Source organism: Carassius carassius, chromosome 48 (genome assembly GCF_963082965.1).
Source record: "Carassius carassius chromosome 48, fCarCar2.1, whole genome shotgun sequence".
NCBI lineage: Eukaryota > Metazoa > Chordata > Actinopteri > Cypriniformes > Cyprinidae > Carassius > Carassius carassius.
Window position 1 is genome coordinate 3,893,727 of NC_081802.1, and position 19,272 is coordinate 3,912,998.

General features: G+C 40.0%; 1 pseudogene; it reads left to right on the plus strand.

Annotated features, from left to right (window-relative positions):
- Positions 1-4,498: 4,498 nt before the first annotated feature.
- LOC132131365 (uncharacterized) lies at positions 4,499-18,970 on the plus strand (annotated as a pseudogene).
- Positions 18,971-19,272: the final 302 nt, after the last annotated feature.

Genomic DNA, 19,272 nt, shown 5'->3' on the forward strand with positions numbered 1-19,272 from the left:
CTGCACTGCACCTCCAATTTCTGTCTCTGTAGCCTCAACTGACTCCACTGTATGCTGTGGTGGAACTGGTCCCCTTCTTAACTTGCCACCTTGTGGACAATAGCGACTGGTATGTCCGGGTTCACCACATGAATAACAAATATAACGTCCTTCACTATCTTTTAAAGGTTGACTCTTTGGACGGCTTTGCTGTGGTTTATTTCTCTCTTTCCCGTAGACTGCTTGATATAGTTCCTCTTGACGAGCAGCTATTTTCTGTATCGCCTCATGCAGTTTCTCCAATGACAGCGCTGAAGTAGCATTCTGTGCTACAGCAGCATTCACTACCCCTCTGGCACGGGTACTGGGCCTGGCATTGCTAGAAGGCTGTGCTTCCTCCTCTTCAGACCAGGTAATTGCTGCTTGCATCAACTCCACGAAACTCAATTCTGGCTCAGCCTTAATTCTGCGCTTCATCTCTCGACGCAAGAAGTCATCTTTTAGGCCTAACACCAGTTGCTCTTTCAGAACATGTTCAGCATCTGCCACTCTAGCTGGCTCTCGGCGCTGAACACGATTAAGTCTCTCCCGAAGGTCATAAGCATAGGAGCGTATTGTTTCTCCTGCATTCTGAGCACGGTCATAGAAGTCTTTCAGCCTTGTACCAATGGGCACTTTATCTCCATAGGTGTCAAGGAGAACGGTAAAGATGTTGTCAACAGACTCCTCTTTCCCATCCATCATGAACTTCACTGTGGCTTTGGCCTCATCCTTTAGGTGCTGTTTCACCAGCTCTACCTGATCCTCAGTGGGCACCCTCATGACTTGAAATGCAGACTTCATCGATGCTACCCATTCTTCAACACTCAGCTCTCCTGGTTTTGACACGCAACCAGTGAAATCAGGGAGCTTCCGGTCTCGAGGGATATAAATGGCAGCCGGGGTCGTTTGTGCAGAGGTTTGGCTCTCAATTACCACCTTTGCTAAGGATAGGGCTTCTCTCTGCTCTGCCCTGGCTTGGTCAAGTGCCCCTGCCTGCTCAGCAAACCTCCTCTGCATCTCGGCCATCTCTCTTTTTAATTACTCCAGCTCAGACATCTTCTTACTTGACAACAGCTACTTATGAGCCTGGAGACGTGCGACTACTTAAATGTGCCTAATTCGATCCTGTTCGTGACGCCACTTTGTAACGGGGTATTTAGCCCGTCGTGTGGGGAAATGGATTATGGCTGCTCTGGAAGTTCGGACAACGAAAGGATCTTGGTCCTCGCTCCCCAAACGTTTTAGCCTCGTTACACGCTAATGTGTGTATGTGATTTCTTACTTTATTGTATGAGAAATCTAAAGATTGACAAGGGTAGGCTTCAGGTACGATAATGTCACACGGTGGCTTCCTGAAGAGAAATTGCATATGCTAGATCACAGTGTGTTATACTCCACCCTCCCCAGATCTAATAAAGTAAGTGAGACTTCCCCACTCCCTAGCAGCTCTCAATGAAAAGATACACTGTAAATAAGTACAAAAAAAACAATTAAACAATTTATTCTTTTAGATTTCTTTTTCTTATGATTGGTTATGTCTTGTCTAAATAAAAAATGAAATAAAAATAATTTACAGCCTTTGTGTTGTCTTTTGAATTCACACCAACACTTTCAACACTGAAATTGTAAAACTCTTTTCGCTTGTGGAATAACGAATCCCTTATAGATCTTCAAATCGAGATAATTTCAAATGTTTCAATTTGTATACCCCCAAATTATAACCTTTTTTTAAAAGATCACCTTCAAACAATCACATTTGAAAACAACAAACAAACATACCATCAAATCTCACCTCTGAATAAGCACTTTTAAACGTGTACTCACAGTTCACCGTTTATCAGTTCAGTCACTGAAAAATAAAAGAAAATACCAGTTCGTAGAATGAAGAATTAGAGTGCGTTGTCTGGACGTGGGGTGCGTTGCAATAAACTGAAGATCCCGTATTGAAGTATGCAAGTTCAAAAATACACTCAACTTTGTCTCAACTGTTTCACAGATAAACTGTCTCAAAAAAAAAGAAAATCAACTTGCAGATGAATCAAACTGAGATGTCACTTGAATGGCAGGGTAACGACAATCTTCACTCTTGAATCAGTGGAAAAGTTATGTTTTTTTTCCATCAAGTGCATACTGCATACTAGCTGCTACCGCGATCTCAATCTCACGTGCTCTGACTCGTGCGGTAAACTCAATTACACATGAACAGTCCCACTTAGCTATTAACTCTACGAAACTTTTCGATCAAAACATGAGAAGTGCAAAAAAAAAATGCAAAAAGACATGTAACAGGTCTCTGGATGGCAAAAATCAAACAGGGTTTGCACGTACTCACAGCTTCCGTGGTCTTCACAATATGTCACTGCTCATTCTCACAGCCAACACATACCACTGGAACGAAACTGTCTTCTGCGAAATCAAACGTGGGTCACTGTTCACACTTTCACTTGGTGCTGTCATCCTTTATTCTACTTAAGCCTCGATAATCTTTAATTGAAACAACTTTATCGAACAAGCTTCACAAACGCGACACTGCACTCTCTTCTGTGTCAGTCACACACTCATAGCACGCGCTCTTCTTCGTCTCCCTCCGCTGCATTCACAGCACGCACAAAAAGTAGACCACTCGCCTAAATAAAAGTCCCCTAAACAAAAATATATATATAATCTCCCTTCAAAATAATATACCCGTTACAGCTACATACCTAGTACATTTAAAACTTTTTTTAATAAAAATATGTTTCTGGAAATCGATCTTTTCTTTCCCTAATCATGGTTAATATTTTGCATTTTAGGCTCATATTGACTACAAAATATGTGCTTTCTGCAAATGTAATTGTGCAAGTGTAATTGATTAGTTTATTGTTTTTATATATCATTCATACCAGAAACTTCAGAGAGTTGTGACGCTGACTTTTAGGAAAGTTTAATAGGACTGTTGTGTGCAAAACAATCTAAAATGTCTTGTCATACAGTACACACAAACATTATTACTTTGTGTGGCGAGTGGGGCGGGGCCGAGGGACGTGGGAACAAGGAGGGAGGCCGGCAATGATTGGGAAATCAGTGGCGCATACGACCCACTGCCGGTCTCAAATCCCACGTAGGAGATGGAAGGATATAAAACTGGAGCGATGACAGTGAAGGACGAGAGAGGACCAGGCCTGGGATTTTAGTTGTGTTTTGATTTTTATTTGAGCGCACCAGTCGTCCGTGAGGGGCTGGTGGCTGTTTGGTGTTTATTTTGTAATTATTAAAGTTTCATATGATTGTCCGCCGGTTCCCGCCTCCTTCTTCCCGATGATTAGGAAAGTTTGATATCATTACACTTTGTTTTAATATGAATATAATGCTGTCTCTTTTGGTAACTGATGGTAATAGAGCTCAGCTCTCATCCACACTTTTCATGGCTACAGTAACGGCTTGCATTTGCGACCAAGTAATCAGCTCGCAGGGCCTTCTGCTGGTGGAAATAGTCGCAATTATACGGGGACAACTCCAGACGAGGACTGGACAAAAACTGGGATTGTCCCTGGAAAATGGGGTCATCTAGTCACCCTATCCTTCACTGACTTCTTTTCATCTCGTTCAGCATTAGGAATTTCTGTAACAAAAACCAACAGCTGCTGTACAATCTTTTTGCTAAAAACAACAAACAAACTACATAGCATGAAAGAACTGCGAATATTAAACTGATTGCATAAAGCCCAGGACACACCAAGCCAACGATCGGCCGATAGCCATCATCAGGACAATGAGCAACGGTCGGGCTAGTTTGTTCCACTCGTCGGCTCTCATCGGGCTCATGTCGGCCCGATTCAGCATGTTGAATCAGTGTCAGGGCCATCGGCGAGAGAGCATGCTCTGATTGGCTGTTAAGCTATGGTTCAGCTAGCGAATCAAAGCACGAGAAGAAAAACGGAAATGGCAAACGACGAAGTCAAGATGGACCACAAAGAAGCCGGCTGTCATTTCATCACATTTCTCATTAAGTGATGTTTCATAAACAAATTTCAGGAGGAGCACGCACAGATAATTAACACCGCCAATTCATCATCAGTAATCACATCCATCTATCCAATCAGTGCAAGAGAGAACCCCTATAAATAATCAAAGCAGTCCTAGCTTTGTTATTCTAGTCTTTCAGCATTCGGTTCGCTCTGTTTGCCATCTTATCACGGTTCCATCCAACTAAGAGATCTATACCGGGGTTTTTTTTCTAGATTTGCTGCAATTTGCCGGCCCCATGATCATTCCTTCCCCACCAAACACGGCCGCCAGGCACCAAGCGATATTTGGACAGCTGCTCTTCTCGACCAGCAACACACTGTGACCAATAGACCGTGCAAAGCCCCGAGCTCCATTGTCGTGCTCAAGACCCGGCTCTCCTTGAGCACTGGATTGCAGCAGCAGCAGGCATTCAACCCAGCCTGGCTTCACCCCAGATCTCACCGCAGCAAAGCCTCACTCACTTCCTGCCATGGCTCAGCCTTTCACCGCGGCTTTTCCAGCTGCAGCGCAGTTTGAGGCTGTCTCCATTAGCTCCACAGACTGTGTGTTGTAAATGAATACATTTTCAGGTGAAGATACTAATTGCAGCTTTCATGGCTAAAGTTTGTTAAATGACGTCATGACGTAATTCTGTCGAATGTCGATGCCATTTTTTAAACCATGAAGCCATCAAAGTTTTCATCCACACTGAATGTCTGAAGGCATTTTTTATGAAGGCATAATTTAAAATTATAAATGGTTGATATTAAAAGTGAAGGGTGTAATTTCTGAGCCTTAACCATCAACAAACAAAATTAGTAACTGCAATTGGTCAGTAAAAAAACACATCCCACATCCCATGGTTGAGCTATCTTTGTTGTTGTTGGGCTTGTCAGGGTGCTTAAACAAACAATGTTTAATAATGACACAAATAAACAAACTGTTACAATTTTGGGAAAATATGCCATCCTGTGATGGCAAAGCTGAATTGAACAATGCTGTTTTATTATGATTTAGAAATCATAATACACTGCCATTCAAAATCTTTGGGGAAAGAAATGATACTTTTATTCATCAATGACACATTCAATTTATAAAAAAGTGAGCAGCACCTTGTATTGTCAACTTTCCCTGTATTAATGAGCCAAAATTTATTTCCTATCAAATCAAATAAATCCAGAAAATCTGAGAATAACATTGTGACTGTTCATCTGATTTGTCATCAGTGGCCAGGCGCCGATGAAGCCCCTACGAAAACAGGAAGTTTGTAATAGTCCCTTCATCACCTGTTCTCCACATGTTCAGTGAGATACAGCTTTGTTCATCTCCCCTGAAAACACTCTCATCTATTTATAACCAACAGTACACTTTCTATCCTCCATAACACATTCCCATCAAAATTACAGAGCAGCAAATCATCCTCAAAATGACCCAGTGATTTCCCAAGCTGACCCTGTGGTTACAAATCATGTCTTTTTAAGACGTGAGATGCAGACTCTGGATTGCAGAGAGGAGTATGATGAGGATTATTTAGTGCCTTTCACCATGGACACAGTATCCTGCTTCAGACCTAGTATGTACCAGTCACATCAGATGCCCCCAGAAAATAAACCTTTTGAAACCATAATACTGAAAAAAGTGAAGGACATCCTGTTTGAAGTTGATATACAGACAATGGCAATGCATATTACCAAAGTTGACTGCATGGTATATTTGATTGTATAAATTATGAATGTTTGGAGATTAAATTACTTTTCTAGGACTGATGAAAGCATTTCTCTTGCAATATGAGGAAAAAGTTTTTTTATGAACTACTACAAAAAATCTACTTTTTAGATTGCTTGCTTGAATAAGCATTGGACAGTTTTACATTAGAGGTACACAGAAAGTACTGTTCTTTATAAGAAAACCCTTAGACCCTCAATGAGGATGATGAATGACGGAGAAGGTATTTATTCACACATTCTAATGTATTCATGTTCTGTCTGTTACACAAAGTTGCTTTAAAGATACTGTTTGCTAACCATTTCAAATTCTCGTGACAACTTCAAACTCTCTTTCAGAGATAAGTAGATCCCCAGGCACAAATTTTCCCTTTGTGCTCCCTCTGCTGTCCCTTGATGTGTCAGAGACATGGGAAAGTTCAGACACTGGAGTAGCCTTGGTCTTGAGCCATCTGGATGCTCCACGTACGATTGCATGCAATGGGAGGATCTTCAGTGCAAATGCTGATATCAAACTACAGGGTAATGGCTTCATAGCATAAACAATTTCTAATGGGTACAGAATTTTAGGACAATAAAGGGTTGCATTTATTAAACCAGTCATCTTTAAAGTCAAGTTATAAAACAATCATAGGTAAAAAATAAGCATTACATTTGCATGCTATAAATGAAATGTCATTCAATTAACACCCAGTGAACATAAAGGTTGTGTTTTAGGTCAGGTGTATATTATGTTACTAATTTCAGGTTTTTTTTTTTTCATTTGCGGGATTTCAGGAGGAAGCAGATGCTCAGGAGGACTTCCTCACAGAGGTTCAGATGTGTTTCCTGTGGGGACGCCCTGGAGTGGAAAAAAATAACTATGAACGTTATTCAAAGTTTCGTAAGTGCTAACAGCTCTGTCCAACAGGCTTGAGCTTACTTACTCATGAAAATGACAGAAGGCATGACCGCTATTCACAGAATATCCACTATTTTTTATTAATTTATTTACAGGTACATTATTATTATTTTTCCTTTTTTCATAGGTTTATAGAGGGGATGGATGTCTGCCACTCTATATAAACTAAACAAATCCTGCAATTTTAACTTTTTTTTTATTTTCAGTGTTATTTTATGATATTTTTGACTTCTATAGTGTGATAGGAAATAACTTTAACTCTGCTAATATTGTTAACTTTGAACTCTGAATAGCCTATGTGTTTAATTGCACATAGGTTGTAATTGGTTAATAAAATCAATGACCAAATAATGGGTAATATTTACTCATTGGTACACATATTTTAAGTAAATTTAAATAATTGCACACCTCAGAACATTCGTCAGCCAATCAGATTCAAGCATTCAATGGCTCCGTAGTATAACTGTATATATTTAACTCTACTATTTCATACTTACATCAATTATAAATAAATTCAGAGTTGGTTTATACTTTGACATTCTTCTGTAGAATTTACTGTGATTAACTGTTTCCAAGTGAAATGTTTGTTTATCTGATTTATTGCCAACCGACTGTTTTGAAAATGTGGTTTATGTACTTTGATACCAGTCACCACATTATAGACAAGAAAATCTTGTGTCAAGTGAATCTCTCATGCCTAATGCCTGAAATCAGCATCTTCAAAAAGCTGGTCAGCAGAAGGAAGCATGAAGTGCTCCAAAATTTATTGATAAACGGGTGCAGTGCTTTGGTGCTTTGATAATCAAATCAAAACTCTTTCAAATTGCAGCTTTTCCTGAAGCATTGGGAACTTTTAATAACTCCCCATACTCCAACTTCTCTCTGATGCTCAGCAATGTAATTTAGTTTAGTATCGTTTAATAGGCCTATAGTAGCCTATAGTTCATTTCAATCGGGTGTTGCGGGTCTGTAGATAGATCTTGTTTACATTAAGAGCCGGGGATGGTGGGGGTTGGACTATAGACAGTGAAGAGAGTTCAGAGTTTGCTGAGAGCAAGAGCACCAAGATGTTTTTCATGTTTTGTATGTACTGGGCTCCTGCCAAAAATTAGTCTCTTTTTGCTCCTCTTCTCACGCTCAATTAAAGTGACAGCACACTTTTGATGGACAAAATAAAATTAGATGCACAGGATAAGCATGTTTAGCATTTAACAAGAATTGTAGCATGTCAGGAAAGAAAACCCTGCTTAAAAATAAAAAAATAAAAAAAAATGTTTAAACATCATTAGGACAATACCAAAATACAACCAGGCCAAATATTTTATGAATCTCAGCATATGAACAGATCTTACAAGAATTTAATTTTTTTTTTTTTTTTTAGAAAAGGGCTTTTATGGACTAAAGGTTAAAGCACATTTTGGGTGATGCAAAAGAAAACAAAAAGGGGAAAATCTATTTAAAAATGGCAAATGGTTTTTGTGATCTGGGGTTTGGCATTAAAGAACATTCTTCTTAAGTATGTCACTGTGTAATAGTCACCTATTTCTGCCTTTATGTACAGCTTTTTGAGGTGATGATAAACATGCTTGGTTGTATGTTTTTTTTTTTCTTCACATGGAAAAAGCTAACTGTTGTATCAGATGCCTGTGGTGTAATCACGGACTATTATATGGACTGTTATTTGTTTTGTTTTGTCCTTGCGTCATTGTTATGTCACGCAATATTGGTTTTAAGGAGAAGTGGAAGTGACGTCAAGGGGACTCTGGAGTTCAAACGGGGAAAGCGGTCTGTGTTTAGCGGGCTCTGTGTAATAGTTGAAAGGAACGTGACTGAGGATCAAGTACGTCACACTAGGGCTTAACCAAACAAAACGCGCTATTTCAAGTGCGCAATCCACTGGGTGGGAGAGGGGAGCTGGCAGGCGCGAGGGGAGGATGGCGGCGACATCAGCAGGACGTGATCGAGGAAATAGTAATCGAATGAAAGCGGGAAATTCAAAAAACATTGGAAATACTGTTTTGGGAGCGGTTGAGCACGACTGCTTCGTGAATGGATCAGACGTAGGTAGGTGGGCGGAAATGGATTACAGTGAAGAGAAAGAAGGAAATGAGGGAATATTGAAGGGAGAGGTTTCAAAAAAGAGAGTCAGTCAGGTAAAAGGGAATAAAAGAATAAGGAATGAAAATGATGAGAATTCGGAAAGTGAGGAAGAAGAACATGAGCGAAATGAGAAGGAAATACATGAGAATTTTATAGTCATAATAAGATTCAATGAAAAAGATCAAGAAAACATGAAGATAATCAACCCGTTTGTATTAACAAAACATCTGGCAAGTAAGATAGGGGAGATCTTATATGCTAAGGTCCTAAATGATGGAAATTTGTTGGTCAATTGTGCAAATGAAGATCAATTTGAGAAAGCAATCAAAGTAAAAGAGATTGGAAAACTGAAAGTGATAAACACACGGAGGGTGGGAGAACAAAATGGTGGAAGATGCAAAGGAGTGATCACAGGGGTACCAATGAATGTAGGAATGGAAGAACTTAAGAGACATCTTAAAGGGGGGGAAATAGTGATTGCACAAAGATTAAAAACTACAAGAGAAGGAGTGAAAAAGGATAGTGAAACGGTATTGATTGAATTTGAGGGGGGAAATATGCCAAAAAAGGTATACCTAGGTTATATGAGCTACCCAGTGAGAATGTATGTACCAAAACCATTGAGGTGTTTTAACTGTCAGAGGTTTGGACACATAGCCAATAACTGTAAAGAGAAGAAGAGATGTGCTAGATGTGGGGGCGAGCATGACTACGGAAAGTGTGGAGCAGGAGTGCAACCAAAATGTTGTAATTGTGGAGGAAGCCATAATGTGGCTTATAGAGGATGTGAGGTGATGAGACAGGAAAATAAAATCCAGAAAATAAGAGTTGAAAGAAGGATCACTTATGCAGAAGCAGCAAGAGTGTCAAGAGTACACAATAATATCACTATAGAACAAGCAGAGTTGGGGGTGGAAGAACAACAACAAAGAACAAGTGACAAGATTTATGTGGATAAAAAGGACTTGGTGACGTTTATTGCAGGAGTGATAAACAGTACAGCTGAAGTTAAATCAAAAAATGATAAAATACAGCTGGTTGTCAAAGCAGCAGTAAATCATTTAGGACTAGTGGGACTGACGTGGGAAGAAGTGAGGGAGAACCTCACCAATCAGTCAAGCCAGGAAGCACCATGTATTGGTTAATATTAATGGTTATCATCTTACAATGGAATGCAAGAAGTTTACTGGCCAATGGTCAGGAATTCAAACATTTCATTAAAGACAGGAAAATAAATCCAGATGTAGTGTGTATCCAGGAAACTTGGTTAAAGCCAAATTTAGAGTTTGTGATTCATGGATTTATAGGGATAAGAAATGACAGAGAAAATGGGGGACGGGGAGGAGGAGGATGTGCTACGTTTATTAAACAAGATGTTCCATATAGGGTACTGGAAAAGGGAGAGGATTTAGAATACATTAAGGTAGTAGTGTGGGAAAGAGGGGAGGAAGTGGTTATAATAAACTACTATAATCCTTGCAAAAGGTTGGAAGTAGATAGGTTATTAAGGATACAAGGAAATAATAGAAACAAAGTAATATGGTGTGCAGATTTTAATGCTCACAGTAAAATATGGGGGGGCTCACATACAGATGTAAATGGAAGGGTAATAGAAGATTTGATGGATGATAAGGAATTGGTGTGTATGAATGACGGAAGAGGAACAAGAATAAACATAACAACAGGAAATGAATCGGCATTGGATATTACATTAGTGTCTAATCCCTTGGCTGGAATAAGTAACTGGCATGTTTGGAGCGATACTACAGTGGGCAGCGATCACTACCCAGTATCATGCTCAGTGGGAGAGCGAGTGGAAATAAGACCAGGTGAAGGAATACCAAAATGGGGTTTTAGAAGAGCAGATTGGGTAAAATTCCAGCAATTAAGTGAGGAATCATTATCAAAGATAGACATTTCTGGCAATATAGATGAAACAAACAAACAAATAACATCAGCAATTATTATGGCAGCAGGTGGATCTATTCCAAGGAGTAAACAAAGGAGGAATAAAAAACTGGTACCATGGTGGACAGAAGAATGTCGTCAAGCTGTTAAAAACAGGAATAGAGCATTTAAACTAGTTAAAAACACCCATAACATGCAGCATTTGATTCTGTATAAAAAGGCACAGGCTAATGTGAGAAGAACAGTGCGTCAAGCTAAAAGGGCAAGTTGGAGGAACTTTTGCAATGAAATAGGAAGAACAACGCCTGTTGGTGAGGTTTGGGGAATGATAAAAAGGATGGGTGGAGTAAGGAGGGAAAGGGAAATTCCAGTTATAATTACTGAGGAAGGTACAGCAATCTCCAATAAGGATAAGGCAGAGGTAATGGCAAAAACATTTGTAAAAATTCACAGTTCAGATAACTTGTCAGAAGTATGCAAAATGAGAAAGGAAAACACAATGAATCAGTATCCTGGTGTGTTAGACTGGAGGGAAAAAACTGATGATACAATTGATGAACCTTTTAGTATGGCAGAGTTGATTAGAGCAATAAATAAAGCTAAACCAACATCTCCAGGAAAAGATCAGATATGCTACGTCATGCTAAAACATCTAGGGAAAGAAGCACTCTTAAAGTTGCTGAACCTTTATAACAGAGTGTGGGAGGAGGGAAGATTACCGAATGCATGGAAAGAAGCAGTAGTTATTCCAATAAGGAAACCAGGCAAGGATCCTTCTAAACCCACAAGTTATAGACCAATAGCATTAACATCAAATGTATGCAAAATTATGGAAAGGATGATAACAGAAAGGTTATCATATATACTAGAAAAAAGTGGAAAACTAGCAAAATATCAAAGTGGGTTTAGGAAAGGGAGGAGTACCATGGATTCGGTTATAAGACTAGAAAATGAAATAAGAAAGGCTCAGGCAAATAAGGAATCAGTCATTACAGTGTTTTTTGATATAGAAAAAGCGTATGACATGATGTGGAAGGAAGGATTGTTGATAAAGTTGCACTTGATGGGTCTAGGTGGAAGAGTTTTTAATTGGATAAAGAATTTTTTGTTTGGAAGAAAAATTGAAGTACGAATAGGGTCAGACATATCAAGTCAGTTCGATGTGGGCAATGGAACACCTCAAGGCAGTGTGATTAGCCCACTACTTTTTATCATCATGATTGATGATGTCTTTACTAAGGTACCAATGGATATAGGGAGGTCACTGTTTGCGGATGATGGGGCGTTGTGGAAAAGGGGAAGGAATATGGAGCATGCAATCAGGAAAGTACAAGGAGCAATTGATGAGGTGGTGGAGTGGGGATATGATTGGGGGTTTAAGTTTTCAATAGAAAAAACTCAAACAGTCTTTTTCACCAAGAAACAAATTAAGGAAGGGATGAAGTTAAATATGTATGGGAAAGAATTAGAAAGGGTTGGAACTTTCAAATTTTTGGGGATTATTTTCGATTCACGGTTAACATGGGTAGATCATATAAAGAAAATAGAAGGAAAATGCAAAAAAGTAATTAATGTAATGAGATGTTTGACAGGTAGGCAATGGGGAGCTAGTTGTTATGCATTAAAAACAGTATATGTGGCATTGATTAGATCTGTGTTGGATTATGGGAGTGTAGCTTATGGGTCAGCAGCCAAATCTCTATTAAAGAAACTAGATGGGATCCAGGCACAGGCATTAAGAGTGTGTAGTGGTGCTTTTAAAACTTCACCAGTACCTGCACTGCAGGTAGAAATGGGAGAAATGCCGTTAGCAATTAGAAGGAGGCAGCTGATGACAAATTATTGGGCTAATTTGCAGGGTCATAATGAGTTCCACCCCACAAAAATAGTGTTGCAGGAGACCTGGGAGAATGCAAGTTACAAAGGAGAGAATTTTAGTAGAATAGGCAACGAGGTAGCAAGAGAATTTGGAGTATTTTATATGAAGATGAGCCCTACTGTAGTATATCCAATGGTGGCTCCGTGGTTACTTGTTTGGCCTGATATTGACTGGTATTTGTTAGAATTAAAAAGGAAGGATGATGGAAAAGATCAGATAGATTTGGTAAATGCATTTAAGTACCTTATAAATAAAGATTATAAAGAATTTGTACATGTGTATACAGACGGTTCTAAGAAACCTGAGACAGGAGTGACAGGATATGGGGTGGCAATACCTGCTAAAGGAATAGGAATTAATAGAAGAACATCTGATTTTTTAGGAGTATATACAGTGGAAATGGTGGCAGTATTAGTTGCGTTAAGGTGGGTGGAAAAAACAAGTCAAGAAAAGGTTCTGATATGCACCGATTCATCCTCAGTCCTTGAGAGTTTAAGGTCTTTTCACTCTAGCCGTCAAGATGTATTATATGAAGTCCTTCAGTCAGTAACAAGAATAACAAATCAAGGAGGACAGGTACAATTTATGTGGGTTCCAGCACATGTAGGGGTGAAAGGGAATGAGCAGGTGGATGAATTGGCAAAGAGGGCTTTAAAGAAGGGAAATATAGAAATGCAAATTAAAATAAGTAAAGCAGAGGTCAAAAGTATCATCTGGGAAAAAACTAACCAAATTTGGCAAGAAAGGTGGGACAGAGAGGAGAAAGGAAGGCATTTATATCAAATTCAAAAGAGTGTAAAAATAAATAGGTTAGGTGGTGGGCACAGGAGAGAGGAAACTGTAGTGACAAGGTTAAGGCTGGGGCATGGTGCTTTAAACAGATCACTGAAAATGATAGGAAAACACGAGACAGGCTTGTGTGAGTGGTGTCAGGAAGAGGAGTCAGTGGAGCACATAATTATAAGATGCAGGAGGTATGAGGAACAGAGAGTAACAATGAGGAATAATTTGAGGGAAATAGGGGTGCAGGATTTAACATTAAAAGGAGTGTTGAGCATAGGTGATAGAGCACAGGTTAGGATATTGTTAACTTTCTTAAGGGAAACTGGTTTGTTCAATAGGTTATGAAGATAAAATAGGGATATGGGTAAGTGTGTTGGGTAATGAATGAAAGTGTTTTTTTTTTTTTTTTTTTTTTTTTTATGTAGAAACTAGATTGTAAGCCTATTGTCTGATTCACACTCCGGAGCAGAAGGGGGCGGTAATGCACCAAAAGCTGGTTGCCAACCGCCGTTAAAAACAAAGAAGAAGAAGAAGAGAAGGGCTCTGTGTAATAGTTGCAGGAAGAATTCCTCAAAGGGACTAATACCCTATTTTTGTGGATTACGTGACAATTGTTTTCTGGACTACTACATCTTCCCATCGGCTAAACAGACTGAGGCGAGATTGCGTAAGTCCACGGGGATATATTGACTGCGGCTTCTCGCCACGCTTCGCCTTACATTTTTGTTTGGTGTCTTTTTCTTCTCGCGGAGTACATTGTTGTGTCCGTACGGACAATTTATGTTGCTTGAATGAACTTTCGGTCTGCTGGCCAGGACCTTGGGACATTGGGGTGTTGAGGGTTAAATGTGTATGGGTAATTTGATAATGTTTGCTGTGTTGGAGTGCGGCCGTGCCTCCAGCTGTGAAATAAGCGCATATTGCTGCCCGTCTGGGTATCATAATGTAATATATCTCTCAATACACTTGGTTGAACTTGTGTTTCATTGTTTTTTCGTTAATATATAATTAATTCAAGTCTACATACATGTCAATTGTAGTCTGTATATTTTTTCTTTAGTGGTTATTTAACGAAAGTAAGCTGTTACTGGCTTTATTCATATCAGTAGGTAGCAGATCCGCCCGTTACCTTATGTTTTGCGTGCAGTACTTTTTCCTTGCTTTGTTAGTGTAAGGGAAATTGTTACAACTGAAATAACATTTCTAAGAGCATTTACAAAAACAGAACCATAATAAATTTCACCTACTATCCCACTGTTCTTCTTAACTCCCAATCTCAGTGCCAAAGAGATTTCCAAGACTCCATCTTCATTGCAAAAAAAAAAAAAACACTACAAAATTAAAAATCTGAATGTTACAAGTTTGCAACAATTTTTTTATTATTATTTTCGTTATCGCAAGATAAATGACAGATAAAGAAAGGTAAATTAACTTACGTTCACGCACGCACATATAGCACTCATTTAAATAGCTACAGGGAAAACGAAACCGAAAGTAAACTGGACCCGCTCTGACGGATTTTATTTTATTTTTTTTATTTTTTTTGAGAACATTATATAGACAAAGAAGAAAGCAGTTGCATTGTACAACAGATAAACAAAAAGTACAAGGAAAGAGGGGAGGAAAAAGTAGTAATAATAAAATAAATAAATGAATAAATAACAAACCTAAAACAGGGTATATACAAGACAGGGGGTACGACTAATCATATATCACATCAAAAGAAAAGATTAAAAGACTTACAAATTTCTATTGTTTTTAAAGCCTTCTTGTAACACGAGTTAAAGATAATCCCAAAGTAATGCTGCAATTCAGCCAGCAAACCATAAAAAAGTGGTTTCTGACCTTAAAATGTACATTTATGTATATAAAATTTTGTTAATAAAATAAGATTAAATAAAATTATATTTTGTTTTCTAGTAAATGGCCTTTTTTCCCCAATTAACAATTCCAAACAAAACATTTTTTTCAAATAAAAAATCCTTATCAATGTTCTCAGTCACAAATAGGGAAAAGTCTTTCCACCATAATTTAGAGTAATGGTAAAGCCAAAATAAATGCACAATAGTCTCTGGATGCTGTTTGCAAAAAGAACAATTTGTATCAATATCTTTTTCTTATTATTATTTCTTTAAGAATGTATTAACAGGATAATACGAAAAGTAACTTCTCTTGTCTTATTAGAATCAGCCCAATTTTCCTCCAGGAAATATCAAAAACAAGGTATTCCAATAAACTGCGACATTTGGAATTGAAACATTTTCCTTGAGAAATAAAAAACATATTGGTCTATTAGAAGGAGTGGATGAAAAGCAATATTTCCCCACCATTGTAACAGTAGGGTCTAAAAAAGGTAAAACAGAGGGGTAGGGAATATGTTGAAATAGTCTAATAACTCCAGATGGTATGGCTGAGAATACCATAGCAAATTCTTTAGGGGTAATGGGAATGTTAAAACGATTAAGAAATTCCTCATACTTTAATAAAAGGCCATTTGCATTAAATAATTGACTTACAATTAAAATATCTGCCTCAAACCAGCGCTGGAAGAAAACTGATCTGTTTTATAGAATATCTCTGTTATTCCATATAAAGTATTTATTAGGAGAAAAGTTAAGTTTGTATAGAAGAGAACAGGCGTGAAGGACCTGGTTATGGAATTTAGATAATTTAGCTGGTATTTTTTCAACATTATAATTACAAAGCAATAAAAAATTAAATCCACCAAATTTGGAGAAAATATATTGTGGAATAAAGTTCCAGACTGAGGTTGGATTTTTGAAAAAGTGTTTAGCCCAATTAATTTTAAGAGTATTATTTAAAAGTGTAAAAATCTAACATATTGAGACCACCATTTTCATAAGTATTCAAAACAACAGATTTCTTGATTTTTGATTTAATGAAAGCCATTTTTCCACATGAAATTGAATAACATTTTGTCAATACTTTTGAGAATGTTGTTATCAACATGGAGAGATAATAATCTGGAGGTTCCCCTCCCCTTTGGCAAGTAATATTCTTCCCATCAGAGATAAGTCTCTCTGCAGCCATAAATAAAACTATCTATGTGTTTTCTCAATAATTGGGGAAAAATTAAATACACATCTATCATTTTGATTTTTACATATAAAGATACCTAAATAAGAGATCTTAGCTTTAATTTGAATATTATTAATTGTAGAAAGGTTACACTCTTTAATTGAAAGTAGTTCACATTTAGACAAATTTTAAAAAGCCCAGAAGCTCTAGAAAATCTTTCAACAGTGCTGTTGAAAAGTGCTGTTGCAATAGGGACCCAAGAGGCATCTCTTAAAAAAAAGAGCAGTTTCATCTGCTAATTGGCTGATCTTTACGTCTCTTTCTGCAATGAGAATCCCTTTCAACGTACATTTATTAATAAAGTGTTAGAAAAATCTGGGTTGCAAGGAGGAAAAGATAGAGTGAGATAGGGCATCCTTGCCTGATGCCCCTCTGAAGATTAAATCTGGGGGACATACCAAAACTAAATTTCAATGAGCAATTACTATTAGCATAAAGTGTCCTAATGCCATTATAAAACAAAAAAAATCACCAAAACCAAATTTTTGAAGGTAACGAAAAATAAAAGCATGCTCCACCATGTCAATGCCTTGTAGAAGTCTAAAAAAAAAGCTTTACTCTGAAATCAAATCAGAATAGTCAAGGATGTCTAAAATTCATCTGTTATTAGAAATGTGCCTATTTTTTTATAAAACCAGATTGAGATTCATCAATTAAATAGCTCATCACTTTCTGTTATCTTTGGGCAAAGATTTGAGCCAGAATCTTGTAATCAGTGTTAAGTAAACAAATTGGATGCCAGTTTTCAATAAGAAGAGGATCCTTTTGGGGTTTTGGAATCAGAGTAATCCCAACCTGTGTCAAGCTAGGAGGAAGAGAAGTTCTCAGTATGCTCTCTGCATAAACTTTTGCAAGAAATGGAGCTAATCGTCTCGGTTACGTACGTAACCCTCGTTCCCTGATGGAGGGAACGGAGACGTTATGTCGAACGACATATGGGGTCTCACTTGGGAGGCCAATCATCTCTGAATTTAAGAGAAAACACCAATGAAAATTGGCTAGTGGATTAACACACCTGAGCCACTCCCCGTGCCACGGGTATAAATAGGGCGACAGGTGCATCCACTCATTAGGTTTTACGCTGAGGAGCCGAGAACGTGTCCCGGCAACAGCGAACGGTTCAAGGTTGTGGCATGGGGACATAACGTCTCCGTTCCCTCCATCAGGGAACGAGGGTTACGTACGTAACCGAGACGTTCCCTATCTGTCGGTCACTACGAGTTATGTCGAACGACATATGGGGTCCTATGGAAAACGCCACAACCTGAACACCGTCACAACCCTGTGGCGCTGCAATTGTCGACAAGCCCTGGCGTGCCACAAAAGCTACGCTTAAGGTCGTAACCTTCCCAAAGCCCCAGCGCAAATTCACTGACCTTGGTACCGAAGGGGCCAAAGGGTGAGTACATCGCTGCTGGAGAAGGCCATGCTGCTGTTCTGCCCACATAAAGTTAATGGAAGGGATTTCAACCTTCAGAGAAAGATTGCTTCAAATCTTCCCTATTTGTTCTTTCAGCTGGCAAGACAATGGGGAAGCGAGCCTAGGAAAAGGTCGCTACGGAGACCACATCCTACCCGTAGGGAGGTGACATGTGGATATAACGATATGGACTGACCCAGGGGGCAGTACTACATATGGAAGGGGTCTCTGAGGCAGGTCCTACCTTGGAGTAGGGATGGAACGGCTGCCAGAAGAGACTGACAGAACGGGTCTGCCAAGGGAAGACACGGGTTTGCCAAGAGGGAAACCTTACCGTGGAGGAATACACATATGGGATTACCCGTAGGGAACCAAGCCATATGAACACCTAGCCCAGTACAGGGGCTGACCAGAACTCCGGGCATGCTAACGCCAGTACTGGGCCTGGTGACAGACTGCTCTGCCAAGTCTGACTGCCGAGGGTGCTGGAAGATGCTCGACCAGGGTATGCCAACCGGGGAACTCTACTGGGAGAAGAAAGGCGCTCACATCCCCATGTTAGGGGGAATGTTAATGGAAGGGAACTGCTGGGCAAAGTCCTCGACAGTGTCGCCGAACAGGCCTACCTGGGAGATGGGAGCATCGAGAAAGCAGGCCTTGTCCATGTCCCTCATCTCAGCCAGGTTCAGCCAGAGATGCCGCTCCTGGACCACCAGCGTGGACATCGCCTTCCCGAGGGACCGCGCCGTGACCTTCGTCGCCCGTAAGGCGAAGTCAGTCGCCGTGCGCAGCTCCTGCATCAACCCCGGGTCGGTACCACCCTCGTGCATTGCTTTGAGCGCCTTGGCTTGGTGTACCTGCAGTATAGCCATGGCATGCATGGCGGAGGCAGCTTGGCCCACGGCACTGTAAGCCTTGGCAGCGAGCGCGGCCGACAGTTTACAGGCCTTGGACGGGAGACGCGGACGATTCCTCCAAGTGGCGGCGTTTTGTGGGCACAGGTGCACCGCAACCACTCTCTCCACCTGGGGAACATCCACGTACCCCCTGGCTGCCCCGCCATCGAGGGTGGTGAGGATGGAAGAGGAAAGGGGCCGTCCATGACTTCGTCACCTCTTCATGCACCTCCGGGAAGAAAGGCACCGTAGCAGAACGAGGTTGTGAGCCGCGTCCCGCGCCGAGAAACCAATCATCCAGCCGCGAGGGCTCGGGACTGGGCAGTGTAGTCACCTCCAGCCCGATACTCACGGCTGCCCGGGCAAGCATGGCCGACAACTCCAAGTCAGATTCGGCAGCAGCGACAACACCCGAGGGGGGCAGCCCCGCCGAATCCTCATCCTCAGAGGTCGATAACCCATCCCCCGATGCAGCGATCGACATCTGATCTTCGGGCGGCGCACCGAAAGACACGCTGGGACCGCCGTGAGACGGCCCAGCTGAATCAATCGGC